The sequence below is a fragment of the Pipra filicauda genome, unplaced genomic scaffold (genome assembly GCF_003945595.2).
Source record: "Pipra filicauda isolate LSUMZ 115617 unplaced genomic scaffold, ASM394559v2 scaffold77_size3566232_pilon, whole genome shotgun sequence".
Lineage (NCBI taxonomy): Eukaryota > Metazoa > Chordata > Aves > Passeriformes > Pipridae > Pipra > Pipra filicauda.
In genome coordinates this window covers 594520-602417 of record NW_024104953.1, presented here as the reverse complement: position 1 = coordinate 602417, position 7898 = coordinate 594520, and the positions used below count along the sequence as shown (strand labels likewise).

Genomic DNA, 7898 nt, shown 5'->3' with positions numbered 1-7898 from the left:
TCAGCTTCCTCCTTTGCATAGGTAGGTTGTGCCAACATAAGAACGCCCCAGAGGGCCAGCCCTGTGTTATTCCAGGGCCTGGAGCTCTGGAAGGGGCACCCACAGGCTGTCCCAGCTGAACTTGGAAGATATGGGATTAGGGATTTACAGCTCCTATTTCAGATGGGCAGGATGAACCGTGTCTCAGGAATGCCCTGAGAACATCAGTCCCTCTCCTGTGTCCCAATCCTGCAGGGAGCTCAGGTCATTAACCCCACGGAGCAATCAGCTGCACTGGAGGCACCTTCTCGCTGTGGAAGGCTGGGAGATGCACACAGCTGGTTTATTCAGCCAAGGGGGAGATGTTCCTATAACCAGCCTGGCAGTGATTAATGTTGGTGGTTGTTTTATGACAGCAGGTCAAGGCAGCCCTGTGCTCTGCAGAGATGGTTTTCTGCAGGCAGCAGCCTCTGCTCAACAGGGTCAATTGACAGGCACAGGAAGAGAAAGTCTCTCTAAAGTGGAGGTAGAAACAAACTGAGTCCCTCAGCTAAGTCCCTTAACTTTCCATTTCACTACCTTAATTTGCTGTTCTCCATAAGGGAGGTAACTCTGGGGTGGATGACACGTATCACAAATACTCAATAACCATGGGGAAGGTCCACAGGTGAACCACAGGGCAGAGGCAGAGCTGGACCACAGCAGAGCCTTTAACCTGGGCATTTTAACTTGGAGAAGGTGAAGCTGCTTGTACAAGTGAGATTATACCTTATGCTCTGCCACTTTGCCAAGCAAAACCTGGTCGTGGTGGCTTTGCAATATGGGAATGGAAGACCCCTTATTTCTTGCTGGTTTTCTAAAATCCAGTAGCATAACATGATTTTAGTTCTCTTCCCTCCCAAGTCCCTTTAGTAGTATACTAACCCCTTTAATTCTCTATACTGTGTTTAATCAGGTTTTCCTGTCAGGAGAACTGAAAGTAGTGGATTTAAAACATTCTGTTTTCATTGAAAGGGTTCCTGCAGACCAAGTATTCACCATTAGGTTTATTTCATGTGAGCTTTGTTTAATTTTCAAGAACAGTCACAAAGACTTCATAGGAAGGTGTGAAGATCCTGCAATAAGGTAACATAAATATGTAAAAATTGAGCCGTTACACATTTTCAGGATGTGTATTTTACATATTTCTACTTGGTATGGTCAGTAAGTAAGTTCAGCATGTACTGTTACCCAGAAACAGGTAACAGGACCCAGAAATCTTGCATGGATGTGAGAGAAACAGTTTTCTTAACAGGTAAGACCTTAATGCTCATCAGAGGTGGGAATTCAAACAGCAGGATCATCTCTCATACCTAAGCTTCCTCTGGGTCTGCTCACATGTTCTATCAAAGGTAAGAGGTTGGAGAGTGTAGGAAGGGTATCTATTATAATTTTAATACAAATTGTTACTGACTTTGGAGTTAGTTACACATCTGCAGCCTTCCCATCAGGTAGTTAAGAGCAGCAAAAATTACTGAATTTGGTATAAACAAATGCCTTTTGTCAAGCTTAAGTCTCTACCCAGGAAGCTGGAAAACCCAAAAAGCACATTCATACAAGGAACTCCAGTGGCAAGCTTTTGGAAAGAGTTAGAAAAATTTATATTAGGAAAAGGGAACTCGGTCACAGTCTCAGGAAAGCACAGCTGAATATATCTGCAAATAAAGGGTGAGTTGGCACTAATCCACCTCCTTTCCTTACTGCCTCCTGGTGAGCTTGTTCCACAGCTCCTGATCCATGGCTGCAGGACTCAGTGTGCCAGTGTCCCTCTCCTTGTTGTGGCATCACAACTCATCACAGCCTGCATGTGCTGCTGTGTCCACATCAGCCTTCACTGTGAACTCCTTGGGTGTGATCTCACAGGGAACCTGGAATGAGAGAAAGGCCTGGGACCTTTGGGTCTTTGCTCTTGGGAAATTCTTTCAAATGAGGTGTGGGTGCTGGTAAAGGGCTTTTGGCCAGAAGGTAAGAGCTACTCTCATTTTGCAAGAGCCCCCTACCCAGGGTTAAAGTTGAAGCCTAGTAAGTGTGGTTTGCCAGATGGGAGAGAGGAACCTGCACGCGTGGGAGTTCAGTGGCCTGTGGTGCTTCAGCAGCACTTTAGGGCAGTAGAGAAAGCACCAAGTGCCTCCTGAAGGTCCCTGCTTCCCAGGCTGCACATCACCTGTAGCCATGGTAAGGAAGCTGGAAAGGAGACTAGCAAAGACCTTCAAGTGCTCTTGCCCCCAGCACGCTCCTCGCTCAGCAGTGCTGTCCCGGGCTTGCTATGATAGAATTTCTGCTGTATGGGTCATGCTTTGGAGTCAACAAAGAAGCCCACTGCCATCACAACATTCTTCCCACTTCATCTGTTTAGATGCTGATACAATCTTTGTACAAAATGTTTAGGGCTAAACTGTGAGCTAGCACAGCTCTGTTGCAATCTGTGGAGTTGTACTGACCTATGTCAGCTGAGAATCTGAACCTACAGGCTCGGCTCTCCCTACTCTCCCAAGGGACACTAAAGTTTTCACTGGTTTCACTGGAAGTTTTGGTGTATCCCATCAAGTCCATAGTATTTGAATCTGTGGGACTTGCAACTGTCATGGGAGCTGCTTGATTGTCGCTTTCATGAGGGATTTTGAGGCCCCAGCTGGAGCAAAGCAGCAAGTTCTGCAGTGAGGTTGTGATGACTGCAATTTGGCAAGGCCAAGCAGTTACCTTCTAAATGCTGCTGGTGTTTCCCAGACAAACTTGCCCTGTTACAGAATTGCTGCTGAACCCCAGAATGGTTGGGGTTGAAAGGGACCTGAAAGCTCATCCAGTTCCAAGCCCCCTGCCGTGGGCAGGGACACCTTCCACTAGACCAAGTTGCTCAGAGCCCCATCCAATCCATCTTTTGTGGATAGAAAAATGAACAGCCCTGGTGCATGACATGCACACTTCAATGTATAAACAAGCCAAGTATCTTATGAGCCCTGTGCTTCATTTTCCACGTTATTTATCCATAAACTATACCTTAACTGGATTCAGTCTTTTGCTTTTCATGCTCTCCCTGTTAGCCTGGAAGACTGCCCCAGCTGTACGGCAGACCTAAAAGACATCTCTGAGAGTTCCAGCTCCAGCTTGTGTTCTGGTGATTCAGTGGTGCCAGAGAGACTTGGAAGACCTTCTGGTGCATCATTAACAGTGTCTTCTCCTGTTAGTCTATGGACAGTCACTTGCAAGTGGTTATGTGTAGGTTTGTAACTGCTGCAGAGCAGATTACAAAACCACACAGGGCCAAAATAATTCGCTGGCATGTTAATGAACAGTCAGCCCAGTCAGTGCAACCATCTGCCTGCTCTGCTTTTTATCAGCTTCAAGTGTGTTGGGTTTGGGTGTACGTGTCCCCTCAGCAAGCATAAATCCATACTTTTGATCTATCACAGGCAGGCCCTTTTACCATAAAGATAAAAAGATAAAAAAAGTATTCCTTTTGATTCTCAATCCTTTTCCCATTATTGCTCTGATATGGAAGGGAGTTGTATTGTCAAGTTATTACAGAGGACGTAAAGTGCATCCAAAGAACAAGGAGCTGTAGAGCACATCCAGCCCCCAGGCTCGTTTATTAATTTGTGTTGCTGTTTACTGATGTGTTTGGAAATCTTCAGTGCTATGATGAGCAGAGATGTTGGCTGCAGCACGGAAGTGTGTCTCAGCCAACACTGTGGCTGCTGCCATGCTCTCTGGAGCTGTGATTGCAGCACAGCTGTGCCATTCTGACAGAATCTGTGCACTGCAGAGTTTACCTTGGAGGATTTGTATTGCCTCTACCAGAAGCTTTTTGGCTATTAATACAGGAAAATTAATATGTTTATTGCTATGTCTATTGATATATGGGAATGCAGGAGAGAATGTCCTACTCTAGGGTCTTTTTCAGTCTCACCTTCCCACCCTCTTGGGAAAACACCTAAGGAGAAATTCCTTGAAGTTTCTCTTTCCTTTTTTCCTTGGAATTGGCGTACACTCTGTTCCCCGCTGCCTCACTGGCTGCGGGAAGGTGTCACTGTGATTCATTTTTTCCCTCTTGTTTTGGTTCCTAGCTCTGGCAGCAGTTAGACCGTCCTGCGGTGCTGGGTCATCATGGAAAAGGCCAGAACAGCTCATCCCAATATTTGTGTGTTCAGTGAAGTGTGGCAATTAATTACTGTTCACTTCCACTGTCACAAAGACGCTTCCGTTGCCCCAAGAAGATGCTCTCAAGCAGCACAATAGTATGTAAACAGCTGATAAAAACAGGGTCAGCAGCCTAGGAAGAACTGGGGATTTTTGGGTGTAGTGTAATTTGGTCCTGGTTTGGAGGTGACATGATTTTGGGGCTCCTTCATCTCAAAACAGACATACAGGATCCTCTGGTATTAAAAGCAAAGTGTGGGGGCTTTTTTTTTTTTTTTAGCAACAAGGGTTATTAGTGTTGGAATGTTCCCAAGGGATGTGGTAAATTGTCCTTTGTAGTATTTAAATGAAAAATAGATGGGTTTTGAGAAGATATGCTCCATTTTGGCCAAAAACATTGGAGGCTTGTTGGGTAAATAGTTCTGGCTTTTTCATGGTCAAAATCAAATGAGATGATTGATTGCAAGATCTCTAAAACTTCCTAAGCCTATCACTTTCCTCTGGTTTTGATATTTATTTATTTATTTATTTATTTATTAATTAGACAAGATAAGGATAGTTTGCACGATTGATCTGTGCAACCCAAGCTATGAAAAGGTTTTTTCAGGGCCTCGATCCTGAATGGTGCTGAGCCTCTTTGTCAGGACTTCCCAACGCCTCTGGGCATTTAGGATTTTTAAGCCTTTAAGACCCAGTGATGCTTTGGCTTAAGGTCCCCATCTGGGTCCATCACTACAGCTCTTTTGGCTGGAAAGGTACCTTGCTTAATTAAAGTCATTAAAGCTCTGTACTGTCACCTTGTTTCTTTGACGTGTCTGCTTTTGACTTTGCTGGTGTGGCTACATCAGATGTCTCCACTGTTCTGCTGACCCGTGGTAGGTTTGAGAGCATAAGTCCAGGCTTTGTGAGAATGGAACATTTTTAAAGCAGCAGCCCCTCGCTAATCTGTAGAGAGAAAACACGTATGACAGGCAGTGGGGATTCCATTTGTCAGGATCCAAGGTTTAAGGCAGGCTTAAAGGAGTCTTATTAAAAGTGTTTTCCAGTGCATGTGGCTCCTTCTGACAGCACCCAGGTGGTTAAGAAACCAGCATTAAGAATAAAAGCCGTTTCTCTTTTCTGCACAACAAATGGTTCAAGTGTCTGGTATTCGATTCAGAAAGGAAACCTGCAGCAGTCGTGTCCCCTGAAATAAACCAACCAACATTTTGAGCTGCCAACACTTCTGGCTATTACGTCAAGGCATCGCAAAGTTTAAAGCATAGCAAAGTAATATATATATTATTTTTTTTTCCAGTAATCCCAGGGTAAATATTAGGTAGACAGCATTTCTGCTTTGCGCATTAAAAACCCGACTGAATTTGAAAAGCCTGCAAGTGCACTTCGGGGATTTCGGAAAGTGTCGTTTGACCGTGAGCTAAGACCAGAAGCTGCCATTTTGCAGATGGGGCAGGAGGGAAAGGCTTTGGCCTCATTCATAACTTCACAGCTACTGCAAATATCAGCTGATGAATATTTATGTTATGACTGGCAGAGGCCCGAAAGGCAAAGGGGGGGGGGGGGGGAAAGAGTGGAGGGGGAAGCTTAAGTTAGGAAAATGGTTGTCTGATCTCTGTGGGATTTCTTTACCAACACTTTCCATGCTTGAACAGTAGCTGCTGAATGAAATCATTATGTACCGAGCCCCTGTGCAGGAAAATAAGGTTTGTCAAGATTCTGTTCGTTAGCACCTCGTACTTTGTTTGAACCTTGGACATTTGCTGGGCCCTGTAGAGGGAAACTTTTTTTAATTTCAAATCAAACACTGTACAGGGTGGGCCAGTTTTATTTAGTCATGGTTTAATTAGTATTGTACTTGGGCCAGTTTTATTTAGTCATGGTTTAATTAGTATTGTACTTGAATTTTAAAGAAGCAAAAGAGGCGAGTGCCATTCCTCTACATAACATAATTTCAAAGTAACGTGTTTCTTCATATTTTTATTATCTCAAGTCACTCACTGAGAGGGGGAAAAAAAAAAATTCCCAATCTCTTCCTTTTGCCTTCACCAGGCTGTAAATTAACAGCAAGGAGGAACTTTCAATAAAGTTCACCAACATGACTTCACTGTTGGGATGAATCAAGCCCAGGAAGGAAACCGGCTGGAATGAGGAAAGACTGTAAAGGCAGCAAGGGCTTAGCAAAGGGATGGTGGCTGTGGGCGGGCGGGCTGAGCCCCTCCACGGGACCACAGGGTCGGAAAGCAGCAGGTTGGGGCTGCATGAAATGGAAACTTAAATAAATAAGGGCAGGCAGCCCGAGTTAGAAACGTAGAAAAAAAAATAAAAAATCAAAGTGCCCACAAGCAGCTGGTCACATCAGAAAATCCTTCCCCCAGGGGCTCTGCAGACTGACCAGGCTTTACAGGAGTAGGGAAAAACCTGGATTTTGACTACTGTACTTCTTCAGAGAATTCCCTAAACTCGGCGCTAACTTGTCTGCTGTTTCTCCGGGTAGGTGGCTTTTCTTATACTTCTTATTTAGAGACAACTCGCGCCTTTACAAGAAAAAAAAAAAAAAAAAAACTCCAGGAAAAGCCCACGTGCAAGAAACCACGCGAAACCCCTTCCCAAACTCTTTCTACTCCTTCCCACTCCGTTGGGAGATCCCCGTGTGTCCTACTTACAGGAACCAGCAGATGGTGCTGCAACACATCGAGTTTTTATGTCCCTGGAAAGGGAAAACTTGGGATAGACGTACTCGGGGCTGCCTCTGGCCACCTCCAGCCCCTGAGGTAAACCGCTTCCCGCCTTCCCCCCACGGCAGTCCTGTGCGATTGCAAACGCAGCCGGTGCAGCTCCATTCCCGCCCCGGAGGGAATTTTCTCCGTTATTTCCAATTATCCGAAACTGCTTCGGGGGGGTGGGTGGGGGGGAGAAGTCTTTGGGACTGAGGAGAAGGTGCCTGGGGAGGGTTGCGGGGGCAGCAAGGCAGCCATGAGCCTCTCACGGTGAGGGCGTTGGCGGGTTCCCCTCAGAGAGGGCGGCCATGTTTCACTCCCTCCCCGCCACTTTGGTGCTGCTGGGTTTGTGTGCGCAGCTTGGAACGGAGGTGCTTGGGGCGTAGGGAAAGGCCTGTTTTTCCTCAAAAGTTTAAAAAAGAAAATCTCAAACCCCACCCCTCCAAGAAATTATGGGGAATTTGTGCCTAGCCCTGCTGCCAGCACCTGGGGTGCTTCTCCCCTCAGCGGGGCCACCCAACTGCTTCCTCTGGTACCTACCTGCAGCCTCGGAGGTGAAAATAGTGAGGAAAACCCTCCCCTAAAAAGGGCGGGAGAGAGACCGGGAATTTGGAGTGAGGTGCAGAAACACCCACAAGGCACCAGGAGCAAGCAGGGCATGCTGAAAACGTGCAGGGGGACTCCGCAAAACATGGCGGGCTGAACCACGACCGGCGTGGATCCGGTGCGTCATTTTTTTGTAAGTTACAGAAAAAGTTACGTGGGATAAAAGGCAACTTCTTGAAACATTTGCTGTTTATTTTGTGAGACTGCCCCTCCAGCACCTGGTGCCCTGCGAACCGATGATGTGCCATGAGGAGAAGGGGCTGAGGAGCTGCTGAACGGCAGCAGCGAGGGAAGGCACAAATAGGGAGGCACAAGTTAGGGAGGGATTCAGAACAACTCCGCGCAGCTGTTTTTGTTATACCATCGAGCTGTAAAGTTGAAAAACGATTTGAAAAGCAAGGGATGTGCCGGGAGTACTGG

The 7898-nt window shown here is 46.2% G+C and overlaps 1 long non-coding RNA gene across 2 annotated transcripts; it reads right to left on the bottom strand.

Annotated features, from left to right (window-relative positions):
- Positions 1 to 1010: 1010 nt before the first annotated feature.
- Positions 1011 to 7696, bottom strand: LOC113997097. 2 transcript variants are annotated; one of them, XR_003543997.2, is made up of 3 exons: positions 7413 to 7696; positions 4953 to 5100; positions 1011 to 1886 (listed from the first exon to the last, which is right to left on the bottom strand). It is a non-coding gene; the product is annotated as an uncharacterized LOC113997097 (long non-coding RNA). The 2 variants fall into 2 exon arrangements; XR_005566677.1 differs by lacking the exon at positions 7413 to 7696 and adding an exon at positions 6819 to 7288.
- Positions 7697 to 7898: the final 202 nt, after the last annotated feature.